At 40.8% G+C, this 19,631-nt stretch overlaps 1 pseudogene; it reads right to left on the bottom strand.

Moving 5' to 3' along the window:
- Window positions 1-10,251: 10,251 nt before the first annotated feature.
- Window positions 10,252-10,905, bottom strand: LOC149140563 (polyadenylate-binding protein 2 pseudogene; annotated as a pseudogene).
- Between the last annotated feature and the right edge of the window lie 8,726 nt (window positions 10,906-19,631).

Here is a 19,631-nt window from a genome sequence, read left to right as displayed (position 1 = left end):
ACCACACACAAACAGTAGTCTTCCGGACCAAAAGCGCTAGTTGGTGATTAGGCCCAACCTCGCAGGATTCAGTACAGAAATAGTGGGTGGAACAGTTACCCCGGCAACCTGCTTAATGAATAGACTGGACCAAGTTCCTCCACTTTAACCGTCTCGAAGTGAAGCGAACCCCCCAGAAAATCCAAGTGAGTATAACCGACGTCTGCTCCAGGTACAGTGGGACCTTCCCTCCACCGTCACCTTGGGTAGAATCCTAGATATTATGGCCACTAAGGTTACCAATCACAACAATTACACCTGGGGGAACAGTCTAAACTCCGACAGCACGCAAGGGCAGAGTAGCAAGCTCCAATCCCCTTACCGGCTCCTTGACAACAATCCAAGGTTTACCGATAAGTGACCCCTGGCTCCTCGACAATGGTTAATCCGAGGTTTACCGTTTGTAATACGTACTGCCTGGCGTCGTTCCCAACGAGGGAGGAATGATCCCCTCACTGGTTCGGACACGAGCTCGTGCTTCTCCTTTAAGAGGAGCTTTCCCAGAATGTAACTGAAACAATTGGATTTGTTCTACTCAAGATAGACTATCTGTTTGGTTTTGTAGTCTTGGAGAGTTAAGTACTCACCTACTCCAAGACCCTAGCCTAAGCTATGTTGGTGCTTCAGAGCCCTAGAAAAATAAAGATTACTAGATTGATTTTAATTTAAGCGTTACTTTTAAGGTTGTTTCTTAAGTCAAAAGGTGATGGAAGTGAAACTAGTGGTGTGTTGACTCGACTCGAAACCACTACAAAATGCACCTAGAATGATTTATCCACTACTTTACTTTTTCGATGAATTGCTTAACTAAAAAGTTGAGAGAATGCAATCTTTATAAAAGCAACTTCTTAATTGAAGACAATCAAAGAAACAATTCGTTTTTCTTTTCCAAGCATAAAAACATAACCTCTCTTTACATGCACGAAAAAACTCTTTTCTTCTTTCGAAAACAAAAAGCTACTTGAAACAAGACTTTTTAAGAAGATGTTTTTGTATTTTTCTTTTAATAAAGCAAATAAATCTAATATAACCAAAAATCAATCTTAACAACTCTTAAAATCTATGAAAATGCACTCATAAGCAAACTAAAGGCAAATTTACTCTAAGCAATCTTAACGAGGCCAAAACTAACAATGATTATTTCTAAGGTGTTTTACTTGATCACAATCAAATCAAGGACTAGCTTATTGCAGAATCAAAAACTAGCCAAAACAAAACTCTAATCTTTTTGTTCTTTTTGTAAAATGGAAATCAATACTTTATAAACAAGTAATTCGAAATTTGACCCAAAACAACTCAAATGGCAAGTTGCTCACAAAAGGAGACTTTACGACAGGCCCGACTTCTAAGAAGGTTGACTAACCAGAGAGATCTAAGGCTGGACAACTTTCTACTATCAAAGTCACTACAAAGCCTTTCCAAAAATCAAACCCTAGGTCTAAACTTCGTTGAAAACCACTAAAACACTCAAAGCTCACAAAACTAGTTCAGGTGAAAATTCTTGACAGGGTACTAAAGGATCTGGGCAGAAAACACTAAGGAAAAACAAAATCTAAAAGCAATTTAAAGCAAAAATGGAATTTTCTTAAGTTTTACAGGAAGACGCAGGCAACCCGTTGTCACAGGTGCGGCCCCGCTCTGTGCAGACGGCAACAGCGCGTCCAAAGACGCACTGTGCAGTACTCAGAGGGTGCGTCCTTCTGGAAAAATGAAGAAAAACCAAATCTAACTAAATCTAAAGCTAAGCCACCCAAATACTAATTCTCACAGTCAAAAACCAGAAAATAAAAATGATTTTCTCAAAGCAAAGTTCATATAAAGGAAAAGACTCTCTCATTAATGGATTCCCCAGCGGAGTCGCCAATTTGTCACACGGAATCTGTCAAGGGTGCGGACACGACTGACCTTCCTAGAAGTCTAAGACATTCTAATGACAAACAAGACAAAATGGAGTGATCTTTCTCTAAATACACCTTTTACAACATGAAAACTACAAGTGTTTAGGCTTACCTTATTCCAAAACGCTGTTGTTGAAGTCCGTTCTTGACGATCCGGATGAGCTCCTCCTTCAAGTCAATTCCTGCAACCACAAACAATCAAACAATTACCAAGCACTTGCATTTCATATAATAAAACATATATTCAACATGCAGACCAAGGAACACATGAAATAACTCATTAACACAAGCTATTGAGAAAAATAAACCAGTTTGTATTAATAACGAAACAAAGAAACTCTTACAACCTGGCCTTGGTGTTGTGCAAGTTCCTCCCAGGGTCCATCAAGGGTTTTCCTCTACTTTGACAAAGCTCACCCTCTCCCAAGTAGAATCAAGTGAAGACAATCTCTCCTCACAAAGGCTCTAATGGAAGACCTAAATCCTGCAGCATTTACCCAAAGAAAATGTATAGCTCCAACCTCCTCTCCTTCTGGCTCAATGCCTTTATTTATAGTGCTGTAAAGAGGTTATTCAGGTCCACTATCAATGGGATCATCCCCCTCTATGGGTGGGATAGCTCCCTTATTGATGGGATAAGTTCCCCCTTAATAGAGATACATGAACCAACTGGAGGCGCATCCATTTCATCAAACCGACCTCTAGAATGTTCTAGAAGTAACCACAAGTAACTTTTTCAAGATAAAACTCGCGCATTTTGCCTTTTACAGAGGGACGCACCTGTCCCTTAACATACAGAGCGTCCATGGACGCAGATTTTGTGAACATGGTCAGCGTCCCCGCAGGTAAGGCTAGAGAGAACCTGCGACCCCAGAGATAAACATAGTTTTTACAAGACTTTCTCTCTTCTTTGAGTTTGAGATGGATAACAGAGGCATGAGACTTGCCTAAGAGGGTAGCATGACTGTTGATTTGAGCCATACTAACTGTAAGTAGTCAAGGTGACATTTTTTAGTGTAACAGTGGGTATGTCCCAAAAAGTATGATCAAGTGTATGCCAGAATGCTCAAGAGTAATCCTACGAATGACCCTCTCTCCACCTCGAAACTGCTAATAACTCCCTCGAGGCCCTGCCTCCACTAAACATGGTGTCCCCAAATGCTCGATAATGTCCTCATCCTTCCTAGGTGAGTTGCTTCCAATGGTACACCTACTATCCCTGTCCATAAGTCTCCCTGGAGGGAAAGCTCTAAGAGCCTGTTGCACCACATCATGTGTCACTGCATACCACCAAGTACCTCCGCACTCCATGAAATGCCACTGTATGCCGCAACCTATCCATGTACACCACTGGATACCCCCGACTACGACTATTCCATTATGTTCCCTCCTGTGTCCTCCCTATGTCACCGCACCTGTCACCCCTTGCATGTCCTCAATGCAATGCGAGTCACTCCTCCTACTCCACAGTGTAAGCTGGCATGCTATGGTATACCACCATGTATCTCCATGATCCTCTGCAGACCACTGCTCCTCGCTGCATAGCCCTAGACACCACTGGGTGATATGGCCTAGAATTGGGTCTTTATGCATCAGGCCACATCCCTCTATATAACACTGTACGCTACGACCTGACTCTGTGTAGTCTTGTGTACCACTACCTACTATCATACCACCTTGTAAGATATGGTATCCAACATGTGCCAAAGTTTTTTCCACTCTGATAGTGACCCCACCATGACACGTGCCATGTCACCTCATCCATCATGGTAAACCTGAGCACCCTAACTCCACTCCTACTAAGGGGGATATCTCTACTGTGCCGATCATTTGTGACCCCTGAGTCCTAAACCTTAATGGGAGAACATCGTCTCCATACAATATCTGGTTTGGTGGCTGATCCATTCCACCTCCTCGAACCAGCTCCTGCCATAGAATGTTAATCATCCCCATGCACAACCAACATGCCAAAACAACCAATGGATTTTGCTCACAAACCACCTGGCCACTAGCGTCAACTAGAGATCCCCTAAGGAATGCATGCGCTCAAGCATGGGGTTAACTACCACATCAATGCCATAGCCATCCTGCATGTCTGATATCGGATAGGAAGCCCTGCCTGGATTCCAATGCCAACATGGGCCTCCAACACCCTCAATGTCTGAGAGCTCCCACTGAGATTTACTCTGAACTATGACCATCTCCATGAGTCTAGCCCACTCCACAGGGTACCAACTCAGAATCTCTTGCCATCCAACCCGAAGAGAGGGATCGAATGCACAAACTCTAGCACATAGAACAAGCCTGACATGCGGATGTTGCATCTTGTGCAACTCTGACTCTCTCATCCCACTACCCAGGTCAACACATGAAATCTGACTAAGTAGCTCTGTCTCTCTCTCCAATGGGCAAAGGAGACCCAATAGTTCTACTAACCTGGTCATCCCCATTGGTATGTCTAGACAACTCCGCCTCTCTCAATCCAATGCGTAAGGATGGGCTGATAACGCTTTAGATCATGTCAGTGTGCCTCTGAAGCGAACTATGCTCAAATCCCAACATGCGGTCTCTATGTTTCCCCTCATCATTGGCTAGCCCAAAGGATGGTTGCACATCCTTCTCCATCATGGGCTCCACATGAGCCTCCAACTGCTCCTCCCTAGACAACCCAACATGCAAGACATGCTCATCAGTCAGTTGTAGGTGACTGTCCTCCAACAATTATGTCATAGATCTAGATGCCTCTGTATCTATTGGCTCCTCATCAATAGTGGGGATGTTTCTAGACACCTCATGAATGGATGGTCCTATGGGTGTATGCTCTACTTTCTCCCCCAAGGTGTCAACTAGTTCTATCAAAGAGGCCTCCAACAATGGTGACTCTTGTGCCACACTTGGTATACCAATGTGATCCTCACACTCCCGTGTGTCCTCTACCTCATGTTCAATCTCCTCCTTGGGCCCCTAATGTCTAAGACTAGATCTCCACTAAAAAAATCGTCTCCTTGACTCATCCTCTAACTATCTCTGGCCTGCCTGCTCCTTTTCGGGAGATCTGGTGCCCTGATTCTGTCAGATTTCCCCACATAGTGTAGATGTTTTTACTCCCACGGCTTGTGCACCTCTAGTGTCTATGTTGTAAGGACAAGGATGGATCATGGCTAACACCTTCCTCAACTGAGCCAACCTCTCATCACTCCATTAGATTCCACCCCAAAATCCCGGCATATTGAATCACCCTTGAGCCATGGGTAGTGTACGGTGTAACTCGTCACTGTGCATACATGCCCAAATCTTCCATGATCTTATTGGTTACCCACAGCCAGGCCAAGATCATGCTCTGATACCACTGTTCCTAAATAGGAATTTAAGTGATAAACCAATTAAACAAATAGTGCAACAATGGAAAATTAAAAACATTTAGCAAACACCCATGAAACATTGTAATACTAGAACTGCTGAGCCATATTTTATGAAATATGAGAGCATGATTACAATATATAAATGGAGTAGTGCACTTGAACTTGTCTCAAGGACAAGCTGGACCAAACCCAGGTGGTAGAATAGCTGGAAAGATGATTGTTCAATAGTTGCTCTACTATGCTCTTCGTTGTCCTAGTAAACTGTTGATCTGTTGACTTTGGCCTGTTGGAAAGTGCCCAAAAGCTACCCAAAAAATACTGCCATTTTAGCCTTAGACTCCTTGGACAAAACCTAGAAGGGAATTTCTTTAATTTTGACTTTGGATTTTCGGCCTCTTAGGAGCTGCTCTCCAGCTACTGCTGCCAAGTTTAAATTGCAGGAAACAACCTGCAAATCCACCTGGAAACACCCCTTAAATGTTGCTTTCCTGTATACTATTTGACCCCTTGCTTCCCCGATGATCTCTAGCCCTAATGGATGCTCAATTGAGCCCCACGAATTTGTTGTTGGAGGCCACTATGCAGTCTCTCTACCCAGAAATGTATACTACTACGTGTACTAGCTGGCTGGCTACAAAACACTGATAAAATACCCTCAGTCCTCCAACTTCCTTGCTCCTGAAAACTCCCAACAAGTGAGGGCCCTCTTGGTTGGCTAAATCAACCTCTGCGTATTTCTGGCTACCCAGAAAACACGCAAACCCTTCCTCTACGTGGTTGGATGAGTTGTGAATCAGTGTTGGAAACTTCCGCAATCTCTATGGAACAACCTCCCAAGTGCGGGCACAGATGACCCCCGAAAGTACAAGTTGAATCTTCCCTGCGGAAGACTCATGGCTAAACAATGGGTGGACTCGCTAAGCAACCGAGCATACAAGAGTGAGTTTGTTTGTCAAATATTCAGAATGAAAACAAAATGAGAGCTGATCCCTTTTTATAACTCCTTGGGCCCCATTAACCTCATGTGGGCCCCTCCATCCACCCATTCGATTTTCCCTCCAAGCATTTTGAATGGCTAATTTGAACTCCAATGTGTGTGACCCCCACATTCCACTAGCAGCTAAATAAAGTCGATTTGGCCCCTAAGTCCCTAAGTCGAAAGTATGGGGCCCTCTTCCTTAGTCAAAAATGTGCAAAATTGTGTAGCAACACCTTGTTACTAATGTGTTTGAGAAGGTACATGACACATAACCATTTTCCGCCAATATTATATCACAACCACCCATGTTGATGGCATGTAGATGGGTTTTTAATAGTCTCCCATCTAGAGTTTGGCACTTCTAACATCTACTGCCACATTTTGTCATATCTCTATTAATGATCATGATTTGAAAGTTCTACATCGGGTGTACAAAATAGTGAATTTGTTCTACCACTCTCTTGCGAATGAAATTGTGAGTGCTACCACTATTAACTAGGACTATAACTTTCTATGCTTTATGTAGCTCACGAGATTCGAGGTTTATGGAGTTGAAATGACTAAGGATGAGTGTTAGTGCCCTTATCTTGTAATGCCAATGTTTCTTCACTAGTTATGTATTAAATCAAGTTTTGATTGGTCTTATCAATTTGGAACAATTTATGTTCTTTACACACATGACCTAAAACATATTTTTCATCACAATTATAGAAAATTTCACATCTTTCGTATTTTTCTATTTATGTTCAAGACAACCTCTGTACTTTTAAGAGATGAGTAAGAGTTCTGCTTGGTGAATTTCCTTGGGGAGAATGGGTGTGGAGTTCTCCTTAGTGACTTGGATTTCCCTATACTGGTGGTTTATTAGCCATACAACAAGCACCATAATGATAGATAGGCATCCACTAAGCTTCCCACTAACCACACAGGCATAGACACACAATCTAGTGGACTCAAACACAAAACATAGGGAACAACACCCAAAATTTCACATGAATTTCATAGAGAGCATGGCTCAACAGTTTTCTATATGACTTCCTTTGCTTCCATATCTCATACTCCATAGTTCCACATTATTCATGCTAGTCTCAAACACTCTAAAAAACAACAACCAAACCAACCAAGATGTAGAATAAGAACTCAATTAAGAATAACCTCACGGAATACTCTAATATGTGTAAATATACTTTCATCTTCATCCCTTCATTTTCAAAAAAGGTGCAATCTCTCTTGGTTTCTCAATCTGCTTTCTGCTCTTGAAGTAGACTATGTTCCCCTCCACCATTTATGCCACCATCTTCAACGCTTCTTTTCTTTCTTTAAGATTCATCATCTACTCATCCGTTCCTCGATCATCAAGGGGAGATGGGCATCGTCCCATGCCCCTCACCTCTATGTCAACTCTCATAATTATTGTCAAGTGGTGGTGGCTCAATCAGGTTAGAACAACTCCAATAATAACTCCAGGATATTTCTTTGATTTTCAAACAAGCAAGCTCCATATTCCCTCAAAACTATGGATTTTTGGTGTCCTCTCCTCAATCCATCCATTTAAGTTTGCACTTAATTCTTGAGTTTATAGTCTAGCCGCTTTAGCTAGTCATGACTCTTACATTAGTAGTACACAATTATTTATACAAAATATAGGGGTAACAAAAAAAAATTGTTGCAATGTTCAAGTACTCAAGGGGTCTTGGTCATAGGATAAATAATCAAGTAGAGATATATGGTCTCTAGCAGGGACTTGTTAAACAAATAACATAAAGTCAACGCACTTATTGTTATGGGAGAGTGGGTGTGGTGAATGAATTCTAGTGTTTTTTAGCATTAATCACCATCTCCACATCTAGGACCCTCACAATTGCTCCTAACCATATAACAAGACATTACAAATTAACTTATTATTGAATATCCTCCTTGACACCACTAATGAAACATTCTTTATAGAAGGAATTAGTGTTAAGTTCTTTGTATGGATGGTTATTTCTCAAATGATGCTCTAAAGTTGATTATTGAGCGAATATGGTGTAAACTGATAAGTTTCCCTAAAGAATGTGTCTCTTTGTTGAAGTCTACAGAACAATTTTAACAAACTAACTTTAGGAAATGTAGCCTAAATATATGTTTGTCATTCCCGCCATTTACATAATTTTGGGTCTAAATATAAAACCCCAACCCTAATTATCATCATATCATTAGTAATACATTCAAGGGAGAAGCAATCCTAGTGTGGCTCAATGTATTGTCGACCCCTATGTTGTTATTCTGGTATTCCTTGAGCTAAACTATTTGACAACTTCTCATTCAACCCCCTATAAAAATTCTCAATTTCCTTTTGAATATTATCCTCCAAATTAATGACTTTCCAAGTTGGTTAGTATTTATGAAGTAAATAGGGTTTTCATATTATTCGATGAAGTATGAGGATGTTTATAGTTATTCTCCTTCATGGATGAGCTACCTCTCAAGTGAATCCACACATGTTCTAGCCCCACATGATTGTGTACTTTCCCCCTATGCACCATTATTCCATCATAGGTCTTTCTTCTAATGTCTTTTTATTAGTAATTGAAGCTCTTTTTTAATGTGGAAAGTGATGTTCATATCAAGCCCTTACAAGATCCAACTATCTCTACAACTTGAATTTAAATGTTCACAAGCATGGGAATGCCTCTCACATCTACAAAATAGATTATATTTATCTATCACATTTATCTTGTTTATCTTGCTAGTGGTCTTCATTTCTCTTCCTAGACAACCCCCCACCCTCCTCTCTCTCACACCCCTACTATTCTACAATCAAGCACTTGGGTAAGAAAAACATGATGTTTTCTGGCTACATAAATGATTCAAACCTCACACATCATGGGGCAACTAAAAGCACCTCAATTTCACTCCCCTATGGCATTTGGGTGACCATACTTAAAAACATCACCATTTCATGTATAACTTTCAATTAATATATCAAATTCATAATTCAAATCAAAGTTTAATCCACATTTAAAGATACTAGTTCAAAACTAGTAAATACTTTTGTGATCAACCATACTCAAACTAGAAATTCAAAATAATACATAGAAAAAACAACCTTACTACTTTATGGTTTAAATACCATAAATACTGATGTTAGACATCAACCATATTCAATTTTACCTAGTTAAAAAATTAAATAAACAAGCTTACTGCTTACTACTTTATAATTTAAATCATATAAATACTTCTTTAAAACATCTATCAAACTCAATCTATCCATTCAAAAAATTACATATACAAAATAACCTTATAATTACCTTATTTCAGGTACTAAAGTTTAACTATTCAAAACATTAATTACACAAAACAAACTTACTACTACACATTAAAAAAACCCTTACTATCTTTGGGTTCACCAGATTTTGTCAATACTTTTCTATAAAACATAAACCATGATAATATCTACTAAATTTAAAGAATTACATATACAACACATCAACCATAATCAAATATAATCAAATCTACCTATTTAAAGAAATACATATACAACACTTCATCATTTCCTCATTGTTCACATATACCTATTCAAGGAATTACATATACAACACTGCCTCATTGTTCACATACCGTGAATACTTCTGCAAAACATTTAATCTACCCATTCAAAGAAAATTTACATATAAACTAGAATTTTGATTTTAAAAAGTTCAAATATTTGAATCCCCCTGTCTCCTCAAACATTACAAATGAATGCATTACAGTAACACTGTTTACTACATACAAATCAAATTTCCAATCCTGTCTCCTCAAACATTAGCATTACAGTGTTTACAAATCAAATTTCCAATTTTAACCAGTAGACCACTCTCAACCTCTACCAAATGAAATCAAAAGTGAATGCATTCCCTAAATCTCTTACCAGATAATCCAGTCACAACAACGCAAAATCAATCAAGAAAAATGCAAGCAAAATCAACCAAAACCGCTTTGATGACTTCCATTAATAATAATAAGGCCGATAGCGTATGGGGCGCCTGTATCTTGGCATCTTCCCATACCCATACCCATAAATTGGAGGGGGGACGTAATAATAAGGCCGAGCATAGGGATTGAACCTTCGACCTCGATAACGGTGCTGCCCCATTCCTGGAACATTTGTCCTTTTCGCTGTAATCTTCAGCTGGGGATTATGAAGTTCAGAGTTATTCAGACGAAGTGCATTTTGAACAGAGACAGCGTCCAGAAATTCAACATAAGCAAACCCTTTTGGCTGACCAAACTTGTCAGTTTTAATAGTAACCCTGTTAACTGTCCCGCATGACTGAAAATGACGCTGCACTTCCTCCGGAGTGCAGGAGTAATCAACATTTCCAACAAAAATAGAACGCGAATCCGCTTCTTCTCTGCTCGCTTGATCCGCAACCCCTGAGGTAGCAGGGTCTGGCACGGCGGGGATCTGCATTTCTTGAGCTATCTTGGCCTGCATTTCTCTCAGGGCGGCTGCCTCTTCTTCAATTTCCTGTAGCCTTTTGCTCATCACATCCAACTCTTTCTCATTAATGCCCATTTCGGTGTCTTCTGGTTCATACTCTATTTCGGTGTCTTCTGGTTCATACTCTGGAATTTCCCCGCCATACACTTCATGCTCCTCCATTGCTAGCATGTCTCGGGTAACTTTGTCGTGTGCAGGTCTTTCTACAATATGGAGATGAGTTTATATGGTTTTAATGAACACCATTAATGGAAGTATTTGCTTGCCACGGTAACTTTGTCGTGTGCAGGTCTTTCTACAATATGGAGATGGGTTTATATAGTTTTAATGAAAGTATTTGTTTGCCACGGCCGACATGCATGGATGGAAATGTTTTTAAGCACACTGAAAGGCCGTGCGATTTGTCAAGGTGGTGTTTTTTTGGTAAGGTTGTGCACATGTCATAATGGATGTTATTTCTTTTCCCTGGTTTCAAATTCCAGTGAGATAATGGATGTTATTTCTTTTCCCTGGTTTCAAATTCCAGTGAGATATTTTTAGTTCTTTCACTACCTCACTTCAATAAATTACCCCTTCACTATATATATAAAAGAGCTTGTAAATTACCCCTTCACTATATATATAAAAGAGCTTGTAAAATACCTAAAACTAGTAACTTAACTTGGAATATCAATTTGATAACCAAATAAAAAAAATATCTAAAATGAATACACAAAATAAAGGAATGTGGACTTTTATTTTTTAAAATATCAAAATGAATTAAATTAATAACCAAAATAAAAAAGCAATAAAAGACATTAATAAACAAATAAAAAAAATATCTAAAATAAATATATAAAATAAAGAAATGCGGACTTCTACTCCTTTAAAATATCAAAATGAATTAAATTAATAACCAAAATAAAAAGAACAATAAAAGACATTTACAAAGTGATAAACATCTCTAAAAAAATCACACACCTCCTCATCTTTGATGGCCCTGATGGCCTCCCTGACATCCCATGCTTCTGATGTGAGCTTCTCTTCTCTGTCATGGAATCCTGCCTTTCTGTCCACCTCTTTCCACTGTTGTTGCTATTTTTTCTCTTTTCTACCTTCTAGCATGCCTAGCAGCAGTGGGGGACTCAATTTGAGGCCAATCCAATTAACCTTCAAATTCTGCATAGAGCGCTTGTACAGTGGCACTCTCCTTAATGCTTCTTACATCCTTGTTGGGCAGTGATACTCCCTGATCTGCAATCTGTGTGGTAGGGTGTTCCACCTCCTCATAAAAGCATGAATACAGTCATCCCCAAGTAACCTTTCCACGTCCTCAAAATGTGTGATGGTCTGAGCCTTATCATTGATATACTTAGGGGCAATTTGGGGATTATTTGCAAGCAGCTAGTGTGTGTTGATGAGAGCCATGGGATCTGATGGCTCAGCTCTGATCATTAAGGGCTCATTCTGCTCCTTTATCATCAACTTCCTTATCTCTGCTGCCCTTAATTCCTCATGATTCATCCATGATGCCATGGCCATTAGTTGCAGGTCCCCTAGCCTAGCATTGGGGTCCCACACATTCATATCGGTGAGGGCCATGTTATGCAAATAGAACTCTGCTATTTTTGCCTTGTCTTCTGATGAACTTTGGTCACATAGGTCCATAAACTGTCTGTAATCTTGGAAAGGCATTGTGCCTCTCTATGCCAAAGTCTTTATCTGAAACTGCAGCCATTGGTCCTTGAGGTATAATCCATATGATTTTGTTGGTGTTCTGCATTGTAGTGCCTCCATGGACCAGCTAGCCATGCATGCCCGTTGTGTCTCTTTTTCTTGCAGCTATCTTTTTAGCAATTCATTTTCTGTTTGAAGGTGAGTTCTTGTGATTGCTTCTCTATGTTTGACAACACTTAGTTCTCTGCCCATTTCTCTGAGTTGATTCTCCATATGGCCAATATCCTCAACTCCCTTGGATTTGGCGATTTGCATCCACCTATGGCTTCTTATTCTTTCTTTCTCCAACTCAAAGAAAAGTGGGATTGCAAATTTCAGTGGAATGATTCTTCCCCCCTCAATAAGATTGTCGTAAGAGCCCAAACTAGGCTGGGGTCAGGTTCTTGAGCCTCTGTTACTTCCTCCTTCCTTTGTGATTGTCCTTCTAGTATTTTTTCAAGTTTTTCGGTCTCCTGTAGTCTTGACAGGGTCTCCTATAGAACAGTTTGTGCCTCTTGTAGGACTGTTTTTGAGTCCTGTAGTTCCACTTTTTCCTTCCATGTGGGAGATCTAGGAGTCCCCCTTTCATAAGTGATAGGTGCCTTGGAAGGGGATTCCTTCCCTTGGGTAGAGGGTGAATCTTCAATAACAATGGGCACTTTAGAAGAAGGCTGGGGTTTCCCTTGTTTGATCCTTGTGCTCTTCCTAGCCCTGAAATACATTGAGGTCTGCCTCTTCCTCTTTTCTTTGGGTTTAATTGGGGTGCTGAGGGCAGCGAGAGCAACTGCTGCCTCTCTTTCTAAGGTCTCAGGAGACACCTATCTCTTTTCTGCCCCTTTTTCTCCTCCTTCTGTCTTTTTCTCTATCTCTATTGGTTTTCTTTCCTCTTGTTCTGTTTTGGTTTCTTCTATTTTGGTTTATTCCTCCTTTGTTTTGGTTTCTTCCTTCTCCCCTTCTTGTTCCTTAGTTTCTTCCCCTTCTCCCCCTTGCTACTTCTCCTCCCCACTATCAGAAGGACTAATATCATATGTGAGGGTCTTTATGTCATCTTCTGCTGTCATTTTTCGGAAAATCTCCCATGCTATGGGGATTGTGAAGGTATGGAGGGCTTCTTCCACTAAAATTTTAATTAACCCATGGTGATCCAGGTGATTTGGACCTCCTACGTTCAACTTAATGCTGGAGTATATGAGGGACTGCAGGAGAAAATAGGGGATGCTGAGTTTCTGGGGTGTTGGAGTGTCCATGCCATATCTCAGCTCATGGAGGAGTCTAAAATGGTAGCCATAGACTATGCTATACCTCCCTTCACAGGAAATATATTTGATGATTTGGTAACTGACCTCATCCCAAGGGTAGGGTATGCTTGTCCTTCTAATGCCATTTTTGTCTTCTACAGGATGTTCATTGTTTTGGAAGAAGTTTTTCTTGGTAGCCTGTCCAATTGGTTTTTCATCTTTGCTCCAAGGTAATCCAAGAGGAAAGGTAGTAACCCTACTGATAAATTATGGGGTGATTTCCATGGAGAGACCTCTAAAAGTAATAGTGGCATGGGTCCTTGAGTGAGGGACTAAAGAAAGGGAAAATTCCTGAGCAACTTCTTCATCAAACCCTCGGAATTTCTCAAAAAATGGCATCCAATTTGCTCTGGTGAATATGGCTACTACCGAGGATATTCATGGAGCCTGGTTGAATTTGTGGGCTCCTTCCTCATGAATCCCCCTGTCATTTTTCTTATACCCCTTTTGAACACCAAATGATGGAGACAAGAATTTTGTAGAAAACAGGAAAACAGAGAAAAACTGTGTTTTTTTTAAGAAAACAAGAAGATTTTTTTTATGTAATTCCTCTTCTTATATGGACTCAATTCCTCCTTAAAATTATATCATTCCTTGCACATATTGATAATCAAAGTGGGTATGCACAGAACCTACCTCCTCAAGTTAGAAATCAAGCAAAAACCCCTTGTTTTCTCCTTAAAAATAGCTTAGTGCCCCTCCTGTAGAACTGCCTGTAGGTGCTCCTGTAAAACGTCGATAGCAGGAGGATGGATGAAAGCGATGGAGAACGATGGTTTTGAGGCTATGGGGGTGACAAAGAGCTTGCTGCGGCTAAGTGGACAAGGATGAAATGAAAGAAAAGGTGGTGAAGGAGTTTCGAGGAGGAGTACTTATTCCTTCTTTTAGATATTTTCGATGAGGGGATGAGCTTGCAAAAAATGTATGTTGACATATTTGGACCTTTGGTCCCCACTCGCCTTGTCATCATGCTTTCTTCCTGTAATCACCTCCCATCATTGTATAAGAGTTTGCAAACCCTCCACTACCTGTCCTTGGGATTTTTCTGAGTTTGACTACATGCACGTGTGGTGGCAACTCCGGATGATCGCAGTCAACTGGATGAGGGCTGGCCACCTTTTCTTGTTCAACCTTAACCATCTCATTCGCTTATGCATATTTTTCAATTACACCAATGCAATAGAGGAGCGGGTTAGTCACTTACCTATGAGTCGAATGGATGTGCTGTGAGGCATTTTGGCTCCTTTTGCTGCTGCATGCTTGTATTTCCTCTATTGCATGCCTGTATTTCCTTTGCTGCATGCTTTCTGCTTTCTGATGTATGGCTGGTTGTTTGTGCAGGTATCATCTGGCTAGATCTAGCTTTAGATGTCTCCTTTAATACCATGGTTGCACTTCTTTTGATGTTGTGGCTTGATTTTAACGGGATCAGCTGCTACAGGAATTCCTACAAGAGCTCCTGTAGCCACTTCTTCGTTTAAAATTTTAGTTGATTTTTGTGCTGGGAGGTGTGAGGATGATGCTAGAGATGCTGATGGAGATGGAGAGGTACTTGGTAAGATGTAGGTGAGATTTGTGGTGCTGCTCCCTTTATTTTTTGTTTTTTTCTAAAAACTAGTTTCTGTTTTTCCCTGTGATAGGAAGGAAAAAATGATGATGATGATGTGATGTAGGTGTGGGATGGATGGCAAGGAGGGTAGATAGCTGTAGGAGGGTTTAAATGCTCTTTATGAAGCTTCCCAGCCCCTCAGTACTTCTTTTGGAATCATTTCTAGCTCTCGATGATTTCTACAGCAGCCTCCTGTAGAAAACACATGGCCTCCTATAAAACACAAAGTTTCTGAAAGAAAAACACAGTGGGGTGGAAGGAAGGTCAGAAATGACGGAGAAGAGTGTGGAGGAGATGAAATAGGCTTTTTGGCATCTTCTCTTGCTCCCTGTGGTCCTCCTACAACCTGCAATGCACATTAAAATTCAATTTTATTTTTCTTCTTTTCTCTGTTTTTTTTTTTTTTTTGAAAGACAACTAGGGCACCTCAAGGAGGTTTTCACCCTGATTGCCTACCCTGGGCACCTCCAAGGGAGGTTTTCACCCAGGGATCTTATTCTTTTTTCTCTTTTTTGCGTCACTGGGCCGCCTCAGAAAAGGTTTTCAACCCAATGATGGGACTCAAGTGCATCATGGAGGTTTTCACTTGAGTCCTTATTATTTTTTGTTTTTGTTTTTGTTTCTTCAGTGTGTGGAGGCTGAGACATGCCCCACTACCATCACTGTTTTATTCAAATCTTCAATGAACTCTCGCTTGGAGAGGGGCTTCTTGTAAATTTTCAACCTATGTCCATTGACAAGCATGGGGATGGCTTCCTCATCAATGGTTCTGATTAGAACTGAACCATTGTCATTGCATTTTTCCACAGTGTAGGGTCCTAGCCATCTTGTCCTTAGCTTGCCCTTGAAGTCTTTATACCTTAAATCATAGAGCAGTGCCCAATCTCCCTCTTGGAATTGCTTCTCCTTGATATTTTATCATGCCATTTCTTCCTCTGAAGTTGAACTACCTCTGTGTGGAGGAGGGCCTACAATCTTTGTTCATCCAATCCATTGAGCTAGAGTAGTATTTCCTTTTGTGCATGGCTGAGGTCTAGGTCTAGCTGAGATGCCATCTTTAGTGTATTATATTTAAATTTTATTGACAACAAAGCCTTCCTCCCATAGACCAGTTCATAGGGTGTGAACCCTGTGGCGGTCTTCCATGTTGTGTTGTAGGCCTAAGTGGCCTCAACTAATTGGTCTGCCCAATCTTTTCTGCTGCTGCTCACTACCTTGTTCAGAATTCCTTCTAAAGCTCTGTTAGTGACTTCCACCTGCCCATTGGCTTATGGATGGTAAGGGGTGGAAGTCCCGTGCTTGATTTTATGATGTGTGAGCAGGTCTTCAATCTAATTGGAAGTGAACTAACTGCCTTGATCTGTGACCAATTCTCTTGGATACCCGAACTTGTAGAATATGTTTTCTCTTAAAAACTCAGCTACCTTTTCCTCTGTTGCTGCTTTGATTGCTTTTGCTTCTACCACTTTGTCAAGTAATTGGTGCACACAATGATGTACTGCTTCTGTTTTGAAGGAGGGTTGATAGGACCCACAAAGTCCATGCCCCACTTCTCAAATGGCTCCAAGGTCACTTGAGGTTGCATGGGCATCTCATCCTTTGGAGTAGGTTTCCCCATCCTTTGACACCAGTCACATTGGCTGGTGTATCTCCTCACATCTTGATGAAGAGTGGGCCAATAGTAGCCTGCTTGCAATATTTTGAAGACAATCCTCTTAGCTGCAAAATGGCCTCCACAAGGCCTGTCATGACAGGTCAGGAGAATGTCAACAACTTCCTCCTCCCTGACACATCTTCTCAAGATCTGATCTGGGCCAAGTTTGAAGAGATTGCCCCCAATCCAGGTGAAAGGGATGCTTTTCCTCACGATCTTGCTCTTCTCCTTTGAGGACATGTGTGGTGGAAACTGTGCTGAAACCAAGTAGTTTGCTATATTAGCAAACCAAGGAGAGAGTACAGAGATAGCAAATAGGTGTTCATCTGGAATTTGATCATCTACCATTCCTTCTTCACCTGCAGGAAAATTTACTCTAGACAAAAAGTCAGCAACAACATTTTCTTTACCAGGCTTATCGACAATAGTCAAATCAAACTGTTGCAGTAAAAGCAACCATCTAATAATGCGAGAATTTACATCCAGTTTGTTCATTAAAATATAATTGCAGCATGATCAGTGTGCACAAAGGTTTGATAGCCTGTGATATAATGTCTAAATTTGTTTAAGGAAAGCACCACAACTAGGAATTCCTTCTCGGTCACTGTGTAGTTTAACTTGACAAATTTTTGCTTATAAAGTATATGGCGTAAGGTGACTTTTCATCAATTTGTCCTAAAGCTGCTCCTATATCTTTTTTCGAGGCATCTGTGTGAATGTGGAAAGGTAGGGCCCAGTTTGGGCCTCTCAAAATTGGGGTAGTCACAAGTTTTGTTTTCAATGTATCTAGGGCTTCTTGATAGTTTTCAAACCATATGAGCTCGACATCTTTTCCAAAAATACCAAACAACGGAGAGGCTAACTTACTGAAATCTTTAATGAATCTTCTACAATATCTAGCTAAGCCTAAGAAACTTCTGACATCTCTCACCTTTTGAGGAGGTGGGACCCTTTGGATGATGGCAGCTTTGTTGGGTTCCACCTGCAATCCTTGTTGAGATATTGCATGACCTAGCACGGTCCCTTCAGTCATCAAAAATTCACATTTTTCCGGACTGAGGGACAGGTTCATTTCAATACACTTGTCCAAAACTTTTCCTAGGTTAGATAAAGCTTCCTGAAAGTTAGAACCATACGGAGTGAAATCATCCATATATATTTCCACTGCATCATGAACCAATTCAGAAAATATGCTCAATACTGCTCTCTGGAAAGTGGTTGAAGCATTACACAAACCAAAAGGAAGGACTCGATATGCAAAGGTACCCCAAAGACAAGTGAAAGTGGTCTTATCTTGGTCTTCTGGGCTGATTTGGATCTAATTATATTTGCTAAACCCATCTAGGAAGGAGAAAAACTTTTTCCCTGCCAGACCATCTAACACTTGATCTATGAAAGGCAAAGGAAAATGGTCCTTTTTAGTGGCTTTGTTCAATTCCCAATAATCGACACAGATTCTCCACTTACCATTTTTCTTTGGCACTAGCACCAAAGGAGAGACCCATTCACTATCAGAGATGGGGTAGATGAATCCTGCATCAAGTAATTTTTGCAATTCTTCCTTAACAATGTCTTTAAGGGCTGGATTCATCCTCCTTTGAGGCTGCCTGACTGGTTTGCAATCTTCCTTAATGTATATATGATGAGTACATACTGAAGGGTGCACTCCCTTCATCTCCTTATAACTCTAGGCGAAGGCATCTAAATGCTTCCTCAATAAGCTACACAGCTCCTTCTCCTGGGAAGTGGATAGGGATGGATTGATTTTCAAGGTTCTGTCTGGGCCAAACTCTATATTCTTAACATGGAGAGAGGTCGGGTCAGCCACACAGAGATTAGTTAAGGGATTGTTTTGGGTTTCTTTCACTATGTCCTCTAATGGCAAGGTACTGGGGGGTGGATTCTGAATTAAATTCTCAATGATATCATCCTCATCTTGTGGTTCCCTCCCCATGGCAGTTTCTAATGTACAAAGTGGTGTAGAATAGACTTCATCCTCATCCTCCTCCTCCAACCAGAGAGGTAGATCATGTTCTAGCAAGGGTTGGGTAGGAGGGTATAGGACTAACTATTTGGACATATGCCCATTCTTGATGGTCATGTTCCCAGCCCAACAGCTGATATAGGCATCGGAAGTAGCCAACCAAGGTCTTCCCAAGATGAGAGGATACCCGGTGAGCTTTTCCTTCAGCTGGAGAACCAAGAAATTAGCAGGGTACTCCCAAGAATCAATGGAGACCATCACATCTTCCACAATCCCCTCAGGGGTCACGGTGGAGTGGTCTACTAGCTGTAGTACTGTCATGGTCTTCCTCAAGGAGCCCTGGAGGTTGAGTTTGAGCATGGTATCCTTTGTCATCACATTAATGGCAGCTCCCAGATCAATCAAGGTGTGTGGGATCATGGTGCCATTGATGTGGACATCAACTACTGGGCTTCCAGGGTCCAGATATTTTAGACAGATTACCTACCCCAACATCAGGTCGGACAGTTGTCCTATGACATTGATGGTTGGGGCATCTCTCTTGCACCTACTTGGATGCCTAAAGCACTTCTCTTTGATCAACCAATTGTATATAGGCACATCTTTTATGGCTTGGAGAAGTGGTATCTTTACACATAACTGTTTCAA

This window comes from Pinus tabuliformis, chromosome X, assembly GCF_031772625.1.
Source record: "Pinus tabuliformis cultivar Carrire ecotype Pingquan chromosome X, CPIR1, whole genome shotgun sequence".
Taxonomy (NCBI): Eukaryota; Viridiplantae; Streptophyta; class Pinopsida; order Pinales; family Pinaceae; genus Pinus; species Pinus tabuliformis.
The sequence above is the reverse complement of the archived record's forward strand: the minus strand, read 5'-3'. Positions and strand labels throughout refer to the sequence as shown.